The 16,966-nt window shown below is 37.8% G+C and overlaps 1 pseudogene; it reads left to right on the top strand.

Annotated features, from left to right (window-relative positions):
* The first annotated feature begins 8,205 nt into the window (after positions 1 to 8,205).
* LOC122346153 overlaps positions 8,206 to 16,966 on the top strand; it is a 13,681-nt pseudogene continuing 4,920 nt past the window's right edge.

The following is a 16,966-nucleotide window of genomic DNA, read 5'->3' as shown; positions in this document are numbered from 1 at the left end:
CCAAAACAGACTGAGCCATATTTCAAAATATCTTCCTTGTATTCGACAGAACAAAGGAATTAATTGAGTTTGGAACTACTTGAGGCTGAATAAATGACAGATTGAAAATTTTGAGGTCAACTAATTCCTTTAACTTACAGTACAATGCAGATTGTATGGATTATTTTGTGAAAAATCCCCAGACATTTCAAGGAAATAGTAGATATCACGGAAAACAATATTGATATGATCCACCTTCACACTTATAAGAACTTTCAAATTATTAATAAAAGTTTTTAAAAAAGAGATTCACGCTGACGATTACGTAAATGTTTCCAATGAATCAGTTTATTTCCTGAGCAGATCTGCATTTTGGCTCAGTCAGAAGAATCTGTGCTGCCACCCATGGTATGTTATTTAAAAGGAAACAAAAGTCACATTTACAGAAAAACCCATTATACAAAATCGCTATTAAATGCCAGTCTGAAATTATTTATTTGCAAAACAAATGTAGAAGTAAGTGGCAACTGCTAATTGAGAAGTGCACCTAGTACAGCTGCTAAAGCTTCAAGAGGCATCGTCATTCTGCCTCAGCGGCAGTGAACAATTTGCTAATGAGTCAGAAATACACAAAGTAATTTTAGCACTTGAGGCAAGTCCCTCTCTGCCTGGGACAATTAGTGAAGCACCTCATTTCACAATTAAGCTGTACTGCGGCTCAGTACCACGGGCTCTCCCAAAAAGAACAGTCCGTTCTTTCTAATGTAAATTAAATGAGTACATCCTTCCATGCGTCTTGTTCACAGTACACTTCTCGTTTCTTCTCCAACTCATACCTTCTATTAGTACCTTTCTAGTTAGTCACAGTGAATAACTGCTCAGGCAGCCTAAATGGATTTTAACTCTCTAGCTATTAGCACCATCATTTTTATTGCAGCCTCAATCTTGAATAAGCAGTCCCACCCTGGAAGCAGTGTGGCCGCTGGATGATTTTAATTAGATTGTCAGAGTTGGCATCCCCTCGTTGGGCATACGTCAAGCCCTCACGATGATACATTCGCGGTCTCCATCTTCCCCGACATCAGCCAGCGAAATGAAATGCGTTTTAGTAATGAGTCTGAAAGTACCAGCGCTCTCCTGTATTGAACTCATAAACAAAAATTGGAGAAGGACAATTTAGCTTTAATAAAGACTGGATAAATGTACTGGATTATTTATCAGAGAGGGATGTCAAACAATATAAATGAAAGAGATGGAAATCACGCAGGACCTCGCTAAAATACTTTCATGGTACAGAAGCAGTAGCACAGTTGTAGTTTAGGCTGATGCAATGATCAGGCGCCTTTGTGATGAAACTTTCCGCGGTCTCTGTGTGTGTCCCGGTTTTTGTTTTGAGCGGATGCCAGAGCATTAAGGGTCTTGAACTCAGGGGCTGGTCAAAACAGCCTGTAGATGAGTGTCTTTAGTCTTAAAAACAGCTTGTGAAGTCAGTTTGCTTCTACATCGCGCTGCCCTATTTAGCCCTCACCAATTCTCATCACCTCGCATTTTAGCCCCGCCACCAGTTATACATCACTGCCCGTTTAGCCCCACCCCACAGGTGGGCCAAATGATAGAATGCTCATAACAGCTAAGTTGTGAGAAACTATCACTGCATTACCTTCCTTCCGATTCCAATGAATGCATTGTACAATAAAGCACAGATCTCGTCAAGTAAGATCTTGGTCTCTTGTTAATTTCAGAAGATCTAAACTAAAGAACAACTATACTGGATATGGCCGAGTGATATTATGCACACAACATTTAAACTGTTGTAATTACATGATTAATGTCACTTCGTCTGATAAACAGATCATATGGTATGCATTTTTACCTAAATCATAGCAGTGCCTGTCTATGAAGGATATGAACTGTCGTTCATACACAACTTTCATCATTCATCCATATCAGGCAGTTTGTTTCTGTTTATCCTGCCTCATCTATTCAAACAGGCGTTCTGTTTAGGGAGGATTAAAACAGGACAGAAAATAGCCTATTACTTCTAGTTATATTTTGTTATTTTGCCTGAAAATCACCCGATAACGTATAAGTGGTTATCAGGCAGTACAAAATAGAGGCAGTTACGTGACCCTAAAGTCATGAATGATTGAATTTATGAGTTGAGCAGCCACACAAATGGGTTTGAGTAGTGTAGAGAAATGTGTGCAATGCAACAGATGCAGCGTCTATATTGGTGGAGTTGTTTGCTTATTTGTAAGTATAGCGTGATGAAGAGAAAGTAGCGTCGCTACATTTCAGTAACTGTAAATTCCTGATTAGTGGGCCTTAAGAGGACATCTTTCCAAGCACGTTATCGCTGCCTTCAGTCATCTAGAAATTGTTGTGCTCAGTCGAGGCAACCCCTACTGGGTACGTCGAGGTCCTCCTGGGAAGTTTGTTTTACTAGGGTGCAGTAACACTTTGAATTAGGAAACACACAATGTGTGACCCTGGACCAAAAATACAGTGTTGCTAAGTTTCAGATGCAACTATTTGAAAATCTGGAATCTTAGTGTACAAATATATATATATATATATATATATATATATATTTATTTATTTATTTATTTATTTATATATTGCCATATATATCTGTGCTACTTGGACTGCTGCTTTTTGTGTTCCAGAGGTCACATTGTTATCTAAGAGTTTTTAACCTCAATAAACTCATCAGTATTTCTTATTAGTTAAGGTGGTTGCAGGACCCACAGAATTTTGTCATTGCAGAATGAGTAATATGACAGGCAAACATGTTAATAATAAGCATGCTACAGTAAATAGTTAATAGTGAGGACTAGTCCATAAGATAATGTAATGTCAGCGTGTTCCGTCACTCTAGTTGGGCAAGATATGGCAATTTTTGCCAGAATCCAGCTAGCTTTTAACTCTGCTTTTACAAATATTATTTTATTTTAATATTATATGCTATTAATGCATATCAGGTTTGTTTTAACGTTTTTATTCAATTGCTAAAGTGCTGTAAATTTATGAAATAAATGTTTGTGTAATTCTACAATGCCTCTTGGCACTATCGTGCAAACAGCGTTATTGTGCGTGATAAATAATGTATTTATTACATCCATTTCCCAGATACCACCCTCCATATTTTCTCGATGGCGCAATTTGGAAAACTTCCAGCAAATAAGTGCGTCTGATTCAAAGCAATGGAAATTTCTTTCACTTATTTATGCTATTAATAATGGCATATTACTAATACTATTCCTACAGACCCAGTCTTACTGACATGCCACTTCGATCTCTATATAAAAATATACATTATTAAAGAAGTTTCTCTACCATGTTTCCAGTTCAGCATGCTCCTTTCTAACATCCACAACTTGACAACTCATATATCAGCTGAAATTTTCACACTAGTAAAAACTTCTCAAAACTAATTCTGATATTTCTGGCTCAGTTGAAGGCGCTTGAAACTGAAGAACACTACTATAAACTGATGAGGACAGTAGAGCATTTCATTCACGAAGAAGTGGCTTGACAAAATCGCAAATTCCTATTTTGTCATCTAGTTAAAAAGCAATGGGTCATTTGTGCACAAGTGCAAGACCTATCACCCCTGGAAACACAGGATATTGCTTTCAGATGGCTGTTTTATCGATCCTCGAGCTGATTTCAGAGATCTAGGGGATGTAAAATCTCATCTCCTGCTCCACTGATGGAAAATCAACATTTTAATCACCATTTCCAGACTTCTACGAAGAAGATTATCATCAATATAAAAAGCTGATTCAACACATGAGAAGGACTTGAAGTTTAATGTGTACCAAATTCATTTTTGCTAATATGGCAAGAATAGTGAGCACTCATGGAAGACACATAATAAAATCAGTCATGGTCTACTGGATTGCAGAAGTAAACTTTAGTCAAATGAGCCAAATGAGTTAGCGGATGTCGCATTGGAATTCTACGCGTTAACTGGAAGCGCTGAGAATTGATGGAATGCTACAGTGTTCTGACAAGTAAAAGAAAGAAAGGAGGACCTTAAAGCCAGGAAAGAAAGAAGACTACATCCACTGTCTCTTACTGTAGTAATGAGTTAAAATTATCAGTATTCTCTTGAACCAAATGTGTAGTAAATGGCGGCTGATCCCTCCAGTCAGAGCTGGTTTCTTCGTTGAAGAACCTTTGATGGGAAACTTTGTTGCGTGTAAAGCGCTCTTGAATTCCATTCTTTTCCATTCATTCCATAAGCCCCTCTTGTCTCTATGGATCAAGGCACATTTGTCATAGAAAACATCAATAGAAAAGAGATTGTGGGCTATACTCATCATACAGAAATTACTTTTCAGCAAACCTGGAACATCTTCTAAAACCGTTTATCAAACAAGTTGAGTGCACCTCTTTTGTTATAGAAAATTGGAAATGTCAGTAGAAACTTCTGTAGCTTGCTGTAGACAACTCTTTGAAGACTAAGACACTCCAGCACGAATAAAGGCATGCATTTTTGCATTCCCAATGCTTTCTTAATGACAGTTTATTTTTGAACATGATCCTGGATACCTAAAATTAATGGTCTGTTTGTGATGCAGCTTTATCTTCATCCAGTTTGAAACAGATCAGAAAAACACGGGAAGGGGAAGCGAATGGTAGTCTAATTTAAATCACTATTATTTCACGTATTACTTTTTAGCAGGAGCTCAGCAGAGACTTGATGCATTGTGTCTGGATTGACAGGAAAATCTCAGTTCCAGTTTCACGAAAGGTTGTTGGAGCGTCAAGTCGTCTGTGACTAGTCTCGTGTCTTCTGGAGCGTCTGTGGCACCAGACACTTTATACAACATTCTCTAGTGACAGGCATTAAATTGTTTCTGAGTTTGATTGATGAAACACAGATAGAGTGTCCATATCAGCTTTATAAGGTCCATATTTCCTCGCTTAGAAAACAGCTTTGAGTGAACATCAAAATCTCTAAACTGTCTTCAGGGTTTTGCTTCCCTCATTTATTATTTTTCCTCTGTCTGAAGTTAAAAGCGAAGCTCAAAACTAATCTATTTCTTATCAGTTATAAAATTTTCCTTTGTTCTGTACACAAGTTCTGCTGAGCCTGTAGCAGGGGGCAGCGTAAAGGAAATGGGTTTTTGTTTACAAATAGTAAGCCCTTTCAACAATTCCAGTCTCATGAATAAGCGTTAATGTTAAACACTCTACTCTTTTTTGAAAGCGTGCTGATTTTCTTCCTACAAAAATTATGTATGTTTGAAAGTTTATTGCAGTTGTGGAAAATGATTCATTCTAATACCTTTAAACAGTGCGTGCCATTAGTGTTATATTTGTAGTTTAGTGTCTAGAGCTAAGGTCTATTTACAATGAATCGGTGTGATTAGAGGAACGATTAAATGAATCTATGCAACCTGCATAACAAGTTAGTTAAAAAGCCTCATCACTAATACATACACATTGTCTTAGATGTATGCTTATTCACGATTCTTTACTTAGCAGAAATGCTAACAATAATGCTATGTATCATTTATCGTAGCTTTCCGCCCTTTGATGAATTAATTCAGCTTTCAAACCTTTCTGGTCATGCTGGTGCACTTTTCATTCGATCGCGCTGTTTGTTTGCTTTCTGAAAAGAAGACGAGTTAACTCTCTTTCTGAAGCGGTGACAGTCTTCAGCGTATGGCTGAATGACACTTAGGCAAACCGATCTGTTTCCAAACCAGCCGCTGTTTCCCCAGATACACAAACAAGCAAAAGCTTTCAAAATCTCCTGAGGCCCAGATACATTAATCATAATCAAACTATTTGCATTCAGAGATAAAAGCAGTATTCTGTACCTGATGCCAGACTCTGTAATCACTTACTGCTTAAGTCAAATGACTTTTGTCTAACAATCTTTTTTAAAGTAGTCCTTAGCATCGTTCGTTAATCTTTCACTGCAGCATTTTCCTAAACTGTAGTATTTACTTTCTGTACTAAAATATCTGCTACAAGATTTATGTTTAGCCACGTCAGTATACCTGCTCATTTTAAAGGTACTAAGTCCTAGTGAATAATAAATATACCTAAATGTAGTAGAAATGCATTTATTATTTTGTACTCACGTATACTACAGATAACTTTTCAGCATTTATATACTTGAGTATCCCTTTTCACATAATTGTTCCTTTTTTTAGTATACTATATAGGTATAATCTCTCTAGTAGGTATGACTTGTAATGCAGATAGAATGTGCACTTTAACTAACACTTCGTGAAGTATTTCAGGTATTAACTTAATATTTTTTGCATTTAAAGTCGATATTATTTAAAGCTAAATCCAAAGGTTATGAGCATTTTAAACTATTTGTTGTAGCAAGTTAGTGATGCCGAAGTTTAACAAGTCTTGAGTTGTTTAGATATAGATTTAACTCTGCATTAGTATGAAATAAATGTATTTTTATATATTAGAAATTTCTTACTAAGAGGACGTGACTACGTTTCATGGCGATTTTTCTATCCCTTACATCCTAAAAAGAAGTTTCTGAGGGAATCATATTACACAAGTTATTTTATTTATTATTAGATTTATTCACTAAAGCTAAAATTGCCAGCCTCTATTTGAGGAAAAGCTTGTAAAATCGACCTCCTGTTGTCTGAGAACAATGTCACATCTCAAATCCTCACAGGAAGTGTGGGCATTTGAACCCTTTTAGTTCTTTTTATGCAGTCAAACCAAACAAACAAAACCCTTTGACTTCCCATCCAGGATGCCTTCTTTAATCCAGTTTCCCTTTGCAAAAGTGACCTGGGATAGTCTGGAGAGAGGCTAAACCAAGTTTATTCATTCACTGTTGTACATATACTACTTTTTAAATCTTAATTTCGTATTTCTTTTTAAATTATTAATTGTTCGAATATTCAAAATACTAAATATCTTCTGATTACATTCAATGGTAATAGCCATGCTATATTGTCATGTTATTTTCTAAATATTGACATTCCCCAGTTAGAGATATTTAACGCCTCTTTGTAACATAAAATGCGACCTTGTATTGTATGTTTTCAATCCAGCTTCCTATAGAATCGCAGAGCTACGATAGCGAGGCCAGCTGGACAATTTATATCTATTGCAGTGAACAGCTTGCTTGCCCTCACCGTGAACCTTACTGTATTTGTAGTGCATCACCAACCCATAAATGTGGCAGCAATCGGATGTATTCATCAGTCTGATGCTGATATTCTCCCCACTGAACCAGGCGCTAGGTATTGAGGACGTTAGAGTTTGTAACCTCGTGTGGAGCATCATAAAATGGCTAAGCCCTCATTTCTTTCCTGACAAAGAAAATATCAATGACGCGCATCAGAAGAGGCGGAAAGAAGAAGCTGCCAAAGAAATGCTACATTGCCAGTTAATTTGGTTTCTGTGAGAGTGGGCGGTTGGTCGCATAGATTAAATCACGATAGTTTTGGCATTAGAAAATGTCAGCATGACCTGTAATTAAATAACCTCAAGGAAAGAGCCTAATTCCCAATTTCAAGCGCGAGTATTCTCCATAGCCAGTGCGGTTAAACAGCTGATTACCGTCACGATTGATTTTATACAGCGGTTCAGCAGGAGATGCTAATTTTGAGTAACTCTTTAGGTGCTCAATTACCAGCGCTTTTTTTACAGGCTCAAACAAAGCCACAGAAAATGTACTGTTGCATAACAGCCAAGCGAGCGCGCGTGTTTCATTCACAAATTGCTTTTGTTTAATTTTTTGTACAAATTAGACAGTCGCAGACATTAAGCGGGAGTATACAATGCTTGTTTTTTAACGAGCGAGGCTGTGAGGGATAGAAATCTGGCGTGATCAATGAGTGCGCTTCTGTTTCCAAGCATACTGATTTCTTCCTAAAATGGAAAAAGAAAAATTAAATTATGTTTTGAAAGTTTGTGAGTTGGGAAAATGATTCATTCTAATACCTTTAAACAGTGCGTGCTATTAGTGTTGCATTTAGTTTAGTTAGTCTAAACTAAAGGTCTGTTTTAATGAATCGTTGTGATTGAGAAGGAACCGGTTAAATGAATCTATGCAACCTGCATAACAACTTAGTTAAAAAATCTCTTTATTAATGCACATACATTAATATTATGTCTTGTTATGATTCTTTACTTGGCAGAAATACTAACAATAATGCTATACAATGAACTTCTATTTTGCGGGCCATCTGTTTCTGAAAGACTAGGAAGAACAAGGGTAACAAAATGAATTCAGAAATTCGCGAGAAGGAGGCGAGAAAAGACGAAGAGGTCAGAGCTGGGAGGATGGGAAGCATTAGAGAAGAGGAAAATATAGGAGCAATGTATGAAAGTCTGACGGAGAGAGATGAGAAAGTAGAGAAAGAGACCTGCTGCCGCAAGGTGTGCATCCAGTCCCCTCATTCTATACTCGCGAGCGTCTTCACAATATCTCTTTGAACTAATGCAGAAATCGTTTCTGTGATGGCGCAAATCTTGCATCAGAGCGAAAGTTATGCAGGCCTACAGGTCCTTCAATTGCATTGTGAGACGAGATAAATTTGCCAGGAATATATTCAAGATCGTATTAGCAGACCAGCAAGCACATCACTGAAGGTGACCTGCGTGTTACTTCTGAAAGTGCGAGCGGAGACGGGGCTAGCAGATTGTCACCAGAGGAAAAAGCTCGAAACCAGTTAATTTATGAATCCAATTTACTTTGCAGTTCCGGATTATATTTTATAGAAGACTTTATGTTCAAAAGTGTTTAAAAGCTTAATAATTACGCTGTATCTTCTTTCGAGCTGCTTTATAAGCTAAATGAACGTTCTATAAATTATTGATTTTACGAAGCATTATTGAACTGAACCGAATTTAGATTTGCCTTATGTTGTGAAGTTTTATTGTATTCGGTGTGACTGTGGCCTGCTAGTGGGAGCACGTTGTCACGGAGGAAGTAGGGTGATAATGTAATCTGCACCTTTCACGTAAATGTTTAATATCTTTCATTTTCTCTGTTTCTGCTATCTGGAAGAAGAAAATATACTCTTAAGTAAAAAAGTGTCAACTCACCAGATGCCTTTGTTATTAAGATGCCCACATCTATATTTAGCATCCTTGTAATACTCTGAATCAGCATTTAAACATTAAATTATGCGTTTATCCAGAACAGTTTTAGCAGAGACAGTCAAACTGGTGCCCGATTATAACAAGCCTAGATGTCAGCATTTAGTCACAAAAATTATTTGTTCTTGTAGTCAGTAACAAATCCCTATGTAATGAATTCGGACTGCTGTATCTGTCATACTATGGCAGAATAGCGTCGATGGATCCCGCGCATGATTAGAGCCCTGTTATCTGTCAGCATATCCAGCACAACAACAACGCTGGCTTTCATTTCTCACAGCAATATATAAAGTCACACTTCATGAAACCAATTTGTTTTCTTCCTCATCGCGCTCACGTATTGCAGATCTGCTTTGTGGTTTTTTTTTACACCTGTGGCACCGAAGACATATGTATTGCTTTATCAAAAAAGCCAGCCTTTGCAAACCTTAGCTAAAGCGTGTCACTTCAGGGCACGTTTCAATGAAAAGACAGCTAACATACAAACATCCACTGCATTGCTGTAAGCGCTGTTCAGCGGGCCAGGCCTGATAAATCATTGCTTGGCAAGCTCATTGACTCAAGCTGACAAGCACAGTGTTTCATAATGGATAGAAAATTGATATTTTTTATATGAACGGGAGTGAGTACGTACTGCAAAAAAGCCAGAAACTTTGTGGCAGATTTTTTAGGAACGAGTATTTATTGTGGTCAAAAGCTTACCAGTTACTGTAGGCTAACAGATATCGTCATGGATTGTCTTTATGGCGACAGATAACCAAAAACAAGCGCCAGTGCTATTTACAACATGCCACTATAAACAACAGGCACGGTCATTAGCGTTTAACATATCTTTAACTCAAATGCATCCGATGCTAATAACATGTAAAATGAGAAATGAGTGTGTTTTAATATTTGGATCTCTACCAATTTTATGCACCAATAAATCTTTGCCAATTTACATCTTTCCAAGTGACCTTTTAATGGATTTTGGAGTCGCCTGGATTATAATACTGTGAAAATTTAATTAAAACACAGTCAGACTGGAGGTTCAATGTCAGGGAGCCATCCTGAATGAATAAGATAATCTGAGTGAGCTGTACAGACCGTCCTCATCATCGCGTTCAGTAACTGGTTCAGTACCACGCTCTGAGAAACTGGACACTTCACATTTGAATCAGCCTGCTTTAAGGGAAATGAACAATGCGCGTTTGGGTGTAATACCAGGACATGCGGCGATGGTCTGAGTGTCAATAGAGAAGTCAATATTAATTTTCTCTGGGCTTTAACCCATTTAAGAACTTTGGAAGACAAGCCATTGAGAATAAGAAATAATAGAAACTCAACCTGTTTCACAGTTCAGAGCCCTCCCGGGATTCTAACAAGCACCCGTACCCAGTTATCAGATAGAGATCATTACTAGAGTAGAAGCCTGTCTAGACACTTCCACCTTTTTTTGTCCCAGTAATTAGTAGTGATTATTCAAATCATCCTCTGCCAATTTCCAGTTCTGCAACCAAATGATTCTCGTAGAGATTCCAGCATAGAGATCGATGACTCTCTATGAATCAAAACAGAAACGACAATCGTCTAATTCCTAAATGATTCACTCTTGTCACTCTTAATATATCTTGTAAGTGCAGGGTAAAACAGAGCAAAGCAGCTTGTTGCTGCTTGTCCTTTTACAATATATCATCGTAATTTTAGACACAATGTCTATTTGCACACCCGATAAAAATCGACTCTGAATCATCCGAAGCTTAGTCGAGCGTTAGCAATCCAAGCCATTTCATGTTGGCGTCAGCTTGCCCAGCGCGACCAAATAATCCAGTAACTGCATGAATGACTCTGAATTAGGTAGTTCTTTTTTAATGAATCATAAACAGTACAGCTAGTTGATCTCATTCCCAAATGTCAGTTGGGTTCTTTAGTAGGAATCATCGAAACCCGTGACCAGCGTGATAGCAGTTTCCCAAAGGGATTGAATCATGCGAGCCAACTCTTTTAAGTAGATCAAAAGACAATTAATAGAATTCTAAAGCATGAAACTAAAGAAGTGATAGCATGGAGACGATGGGAATTGGTCATGAGTAATGCATCATAGGTAACACCAATAATGCAGAAGGATGTCTGGCACTAGTTACCTTCAAACCAAACTATAAGCTGTTGGTTAACACACACTATTCTATTTAGACTAGTTTCGTGGCTGAAATTTCTGCGCAAGCAATGGCAAATGTATGCATTTATCCTATCATCTGTGACAAGCGGAGAGAGTTGTACATTTCCTCATCCTTGTAAGATTGACACCCAAACATGCATAAGTCACCACTAATGAAAGTAGGTAATGAGGTTTCTCTCTGAGGAGGAAAGTTTCTCAAGGAGTGAAAGAGTGACCATTGCAGCGGCATCTGAGTTATCTTGACATCTCTTAAATCCATTACAAAATATTGTTGTCTTTCGGTTCTGAGACCCGGAGGTATGACAGTGATATGTTGGGTTGCATTATGGCACGAGGGGAACTGGGGACCTTTGCTGATGGAATCCTCCTTGTTTGAGACCTTCCCCTTCTCAAACCCAAATCAGTCTCGTGGAAGAGAAATATGATGTGGAAAATAGCCATTGGGTGATGGGATTCGATTCAGAGGAAACATAGACAGTGATCAATACTGTGGCTTGATGTAGGAAGATACTGCTATTGTGTTAGTTCAGCCACCTGGTGGATTCTGGGAGAGGGGCAGTGGAAGCAGGAAGCCTGAAGGCGTGCCAATTTACAATGGAGTGTCAGTCAAGATTGATGCACGTCTGGATGGAAGGATCAAGGAGATAATGAAAAGAACTTTTGTAGGACCAAAAAGAGGACAGTAAAAATGAAATAAATGCAACATGACATGATTTTAATTCAGGTGAAGTCAATTGAAGATACATTTCACCTAAAACCAGTTCTCATCTGTTCGTCAAGCGCTTTTAATGCTTTTCAGTCTTAGGGAACCAGAGGTGGGAAATTTAAGGAAAGCGTGAACAGTCAGACTAAAATCAGACCACCACTGTAATGCCGTGGTTCATTTTCATCAATATGTACAATGTTGATGTTGACCAATCCCCGTTTGCGAATCGTCATTTCTAACAGGTTGCTGGCAACAGAATTCTAAATGACACAGGGCAACGTGATAATCAATAAAACAATGGATGAGTCCAGAGCTCAAAGGCAAACCGGCACAGTGTGAAAGGTATTTTTGTAACTCAAAATAAAGTCCTTCTGCTATTCCAAGTTTTCTGGGTGATGCGGCAAGAAAACTATTTTTAGTAATAAACAGTCTCTAAATCCCTGGGTGAAATTATAACTAAAATTTTATTTAGATTTGTATATAATAAAAGCCAATTATCTTATTTTCAAACAAAAACAAAAATAAAATTTCATAATATAATCACGTACTATTTGAATAAAATAAAAAAACAGTTTCTTTTCTAACAGTAGGGGGTGAGAGGCAGGTGTTTTTAGTTGAGAAAAATGCATATATATTTAAATTCTCTTAAGTAATTTATGAGGTCTTTACAGAAAACCTTTTTAATAATTGTATTTATTTGGAGATTTTTTTAAACTGTGATGTTTTTCAAGCCAAACATCACTAGACGATCCGCCAAATATGTTCTGTGTCCTGGCATCAAGTTGCCTCCATGCGCCAGGGATAATCTACCAACCTAAATGTATTTCTCTCTATTTATCCATTCATTTCTGAACATGCTATCACACTGACAGATGAGGAAATGCTGGGAAAGAGCTCCAGTGTATTTGTTCAGAAAAGGGCCTTGATTCCCACCAGAGGCAGATGTCCCTCACAAAAGCGTAACCTCTCCGTTTATTACCATAGAAGTCTCTAAAGCTCATCTGAAATCAGATGTTTATTGCAGTTCTTGCATGAAGTCAAATCCAACTCGCCATTGTATTTCTTGGTTAGGTACTCCACTTACCGGCTTACTTGTGCACATCTGTCTGGCAGAACATTTATTCACCTGAAATTTGTTTCCAGTTGCTAATAAGACAATTCCTATCTCTTCATCAGAGCAGAAGTATAGTTTTCATAAGATATCTGCGTTAAAAAAAGGCTGAGGCTAGTGAAACGGCATCACTTGGAATATCAGAATATCGTGGTCGCGCGAAGCGGATGCGTTAAATCGCACTGGAGAATTCCAGCAGCAAAGTAAAACAAGAGCTTCTGGCTTAGCATTACAAGTAGCGATTAAAAACCGAGATGGGTAGTGAGTTCCGTCGTTTTAGCACTCAACGCGCGCTCAAAGGTCATTTACAGAAAATGCTAAAATAGTTTGTTTATTCATTCAGACAGTTTGCAGAGATTTAGTATTATATCCCACTTTGGCTCACGGCGGATGCTATACGGTGAATGGGTGCCGTCAAGATGAGTCAAACAGATGATAAAAACATCACAATAATACTTTTCCACTCCAATCCATCGATTAATGTGAGCGCAGGTTAAATAAGTACATTATATAGCTTTCTCAGTTGCATAACCTTTATATATTTTTTATATTTTATATTTTATATTTTATATATATATATATATATATATATATATATATATATATATATATATATATATATATATATATATTACTATACCATATATATATATATATATATTTTTTTTTCTTTTTTTTTTTTTATATACTCTTTTATATATTTCTTAAAGAAGTTGTCTCTATTCCTTCAATTTTTAACTTGTAATTTTTATCTCTTATTTATAATGCCTGCACTTTTTCTTCTTTCTTTTTCTTTTTCCTTTCTTAAGTTTTTAGCCACTGTGCAGCATTCCTGCATATGCATTATTACCATATGTAACATGTGTATGTGACAAAATTTGAATTTCTCTTATCTGAAAAATGTAATCCAATCAAATACATTACACCCACAGAAAAAAGGGTAGCACTAAGTGTCCTTGTTAATTATGCATAAGCCAATCTAGCCACATGCTTTTGCAGTTGATTACTCAGCACTAACATCATGAATAAAGTATGTACTTTTTGTCTGAGAGCATACAAACGATGGGCAATTATTGCATGATACTCGCTTTATCCGGTCCATTTCCACCTCATGGTATGACAGATTTATTTTAATTTTTCTGCCAGGTAGAAAAGCGTAAAGCAAGATCACGCACGTCAGTTCGCCACGCTCCATGGCGTTCCGGCGGAGAAGTACAAGGAGTTCTTCTTCGAGAGCGGGCAGTCCGAATACGGCTGACCAGGCGCGTGGTCAAACCTTGACGCTTGCACACACACAAAGGACGAATTTCTGAGAAAAGTCCTGGCAGCGTTACATCATGTGAAGTGCTTGAGTGGACGGTTGTCACTGACAGCCAGGAACTTCATTCACGCGAACAATGAAACACAGCGAGCGAAAGAACGAGGCTGATGAGCACGTGTTTCTTTCTTTTTCGATTCTCAGCTTTTTATTGAACAGTTTGTCTATTTTCTCCCAAATTTGATGCCACGACACTCTTCTGCATGGTCTGAACAAGTGAATTGATTAAGGTGAGGGTGCATTTATGCATGCAGAGAAACAACCCTTGGATGGGGTGATTCATCTCTGCCACTTTCTCAACGTACCGGTTGGTGCTTTTTAATTACAGTGGCGATGCAAAAAGGTGGCCTCAATCCTCGGCATAATAAAGGGTGGAATTTTGGGTGCTGGGAGAATCCAGTTTCTCTCTAAAGTGTACACCGCTGTCATTGCTTGTATTTGCTATCAGCAGAGAGGGCCAGAGAGGTGACAGGAACAATCACCATAAAAAGTACCCAGAACTATAGCAGTCCTTTTAAGTCACGTACAATGCGATGCTGACTTGAAGTCGGGGAAGGAGAGAGACTTTTATTCTCGGAGGAGCGGGAGGTGTTAGGCTAAGATAGTAGGGTTGCTGAGGCAAAGTCTCTTGTTGCACTTTTAGTGCTGGTGCACTTCACTACCAGACACATTATTAAGAGTGGCTGCTGTTTTCTGAATCAGCTGTAAAGCATCGTCTAGTTGAATACTCACATTTCGATGCATTTTTAAGTGGGTCACATAAACACGTATGTTAAAAATTCATTCAGACTTCATTAAAAGAATAGTTCCTCCAAAAAAATACAAAAATGCTACTCCGCCGTTCTGCAGACCAAGTTTGGTTCTTTTTGAGAAATCTAGCATCACAGTGAATGGAGTGCCCGTGGGAGTAAGTTCAAAAACTCGCGACAATGCGACTCCGGACCAACAATTATAGTGAAAAGCTGTAATAACAATAAGCCATCCTTAAATGTTGCCGGCGATATCAACTTCCGTGCATAATCAACATGATAGAGTCTATTTCTTTAATAAAGAAACGCTCAAGCATTTTCTACAACCAAAGCCTATACGCTCACGATTTACAAAGAATCGTTTTAAATATAAAATTTCGAATAGCAGCCAATAGAGCTCTACTTAGGAATGTGCAAAAAATTTAAATATTAGATCAGATTAATAACAATTCTCTTTGCTGCATTATCTGAAAATTGCACACTGTTCCTCCACGCTAGTGAAGATTGAAGAAATTGAATGAATGCATCTCGGTTTGCATCCATCACGGGAAGATCGAGCACCATGGCAACCAATCAAACACAGCGATGTTTAGTTTAGTCTCTGGCTTGCAGCCAGTTCCTGTTCTTGAGAATAGCCAGCTCTGATGCCAGCAAGCATCCATTCCTCCAGTTTAATTAACGCTATTATATTACGGCGCATCCATGTTTCAGCATTATGGAGGCGAATGCAATCTCAAGTATTCCTGTTTGCTTTCTTGCGCTGGTTTTATTTGAACATGCCAGTCTGCCCTCCGTGGTATGAGAAGAGCGAGGGCTGGATATTATAAATCGATAAGATTATGTTAATTAATGTATCCCGTCAGAACCAACAGGGGTGCAGAACGCCAATAAAACAAACCTAGTGTTGGTAGTGGTAGTAGTGGTGGTAGTAGTGATGAAGGACCAAATGATGTGCACCAGATCAAATAAACTACCTTGGAATTAGAACTATTTCGTCTTCCATTTTTTTACTTTTAATTGTATTTTGTATTGTTTTTTTAATTAACAGATGTGTTTAAAAAAAAAAAAAAGACCCCTATGTGTTTAAAAGCAACATCTGTCGTTTAGATTAAGAGACAACAATACTGAAAGCAGTCAAATTTATTTATTTATTTATTTATTTGCGTATTTATTATAGCAGTCCATTTCTACTAACAGTTATTTATTCATCTAATCGATCGTTTATATTGTTTAAAAACAGCAAAACTCAGGGCGGACGTAGGAACCTATGTTTGTAGAGATTTTCCACTTTGCGGTGCGTGTAGCGCAGTGACACAAGTCGATGTATGTGGATGACAGTGATGCTGTGAAATGTAAGTAAATGTCATAAAAATGTACTGTGTTTTAATTTTTATGAGACTGCTCTTGCACTCGCCTGTGATTTGCACAATTAGAGTAAATCAGTTAATCAAATTCTATATATTTTTAGGTCCCACCCGGAAGATATGCCTCTGTCTTTTTATGCATCGCAGATTAAAATATATGTTAACATGCGCCGATATTATTTGCACAGCGTCGTTATTATGCAGTTTTATTGTACTAGAATAACACTATTGTTTATTGTAAAATATCTTTCACGCGTAACTAAATATGAAATTGTTATTAATTGTTATTAATTCACTTGCTGTAGATATGTCTCTACCTGCTCTGTTCTAGATTACACACCCAGATAGTTTTTCTCGCCAATGGGCTGACAGCGTGGGCAGAGCAAGATGTTGAGTGAGCATTCCTCGAGATGCCCTCCCTCGCCCCTCACCCGGAATGAGAGTGGTGGGGATGCTGGTGAACTCACCGCCTTCGG

Source organism: Puntigrus tetrazona, chromosome 5, assembly GCF_018831695.1.
Source record: "Puntigrus tetrazona isolate hp1 chromosome 5, ASM1883169v1, whole genome shotgun sequence".
Lineage (NCBI taxonomy): Eukaryota > Metazoa > Chordata > Actinopteri > Cypriniformes > Cyprinidae > Puntigrus > Puntigrus tetrazona.
Note: the sequence above shows the minus strand (reverse complement) of the source record. Positions and strands in the feature narration are given on the sequence as shown.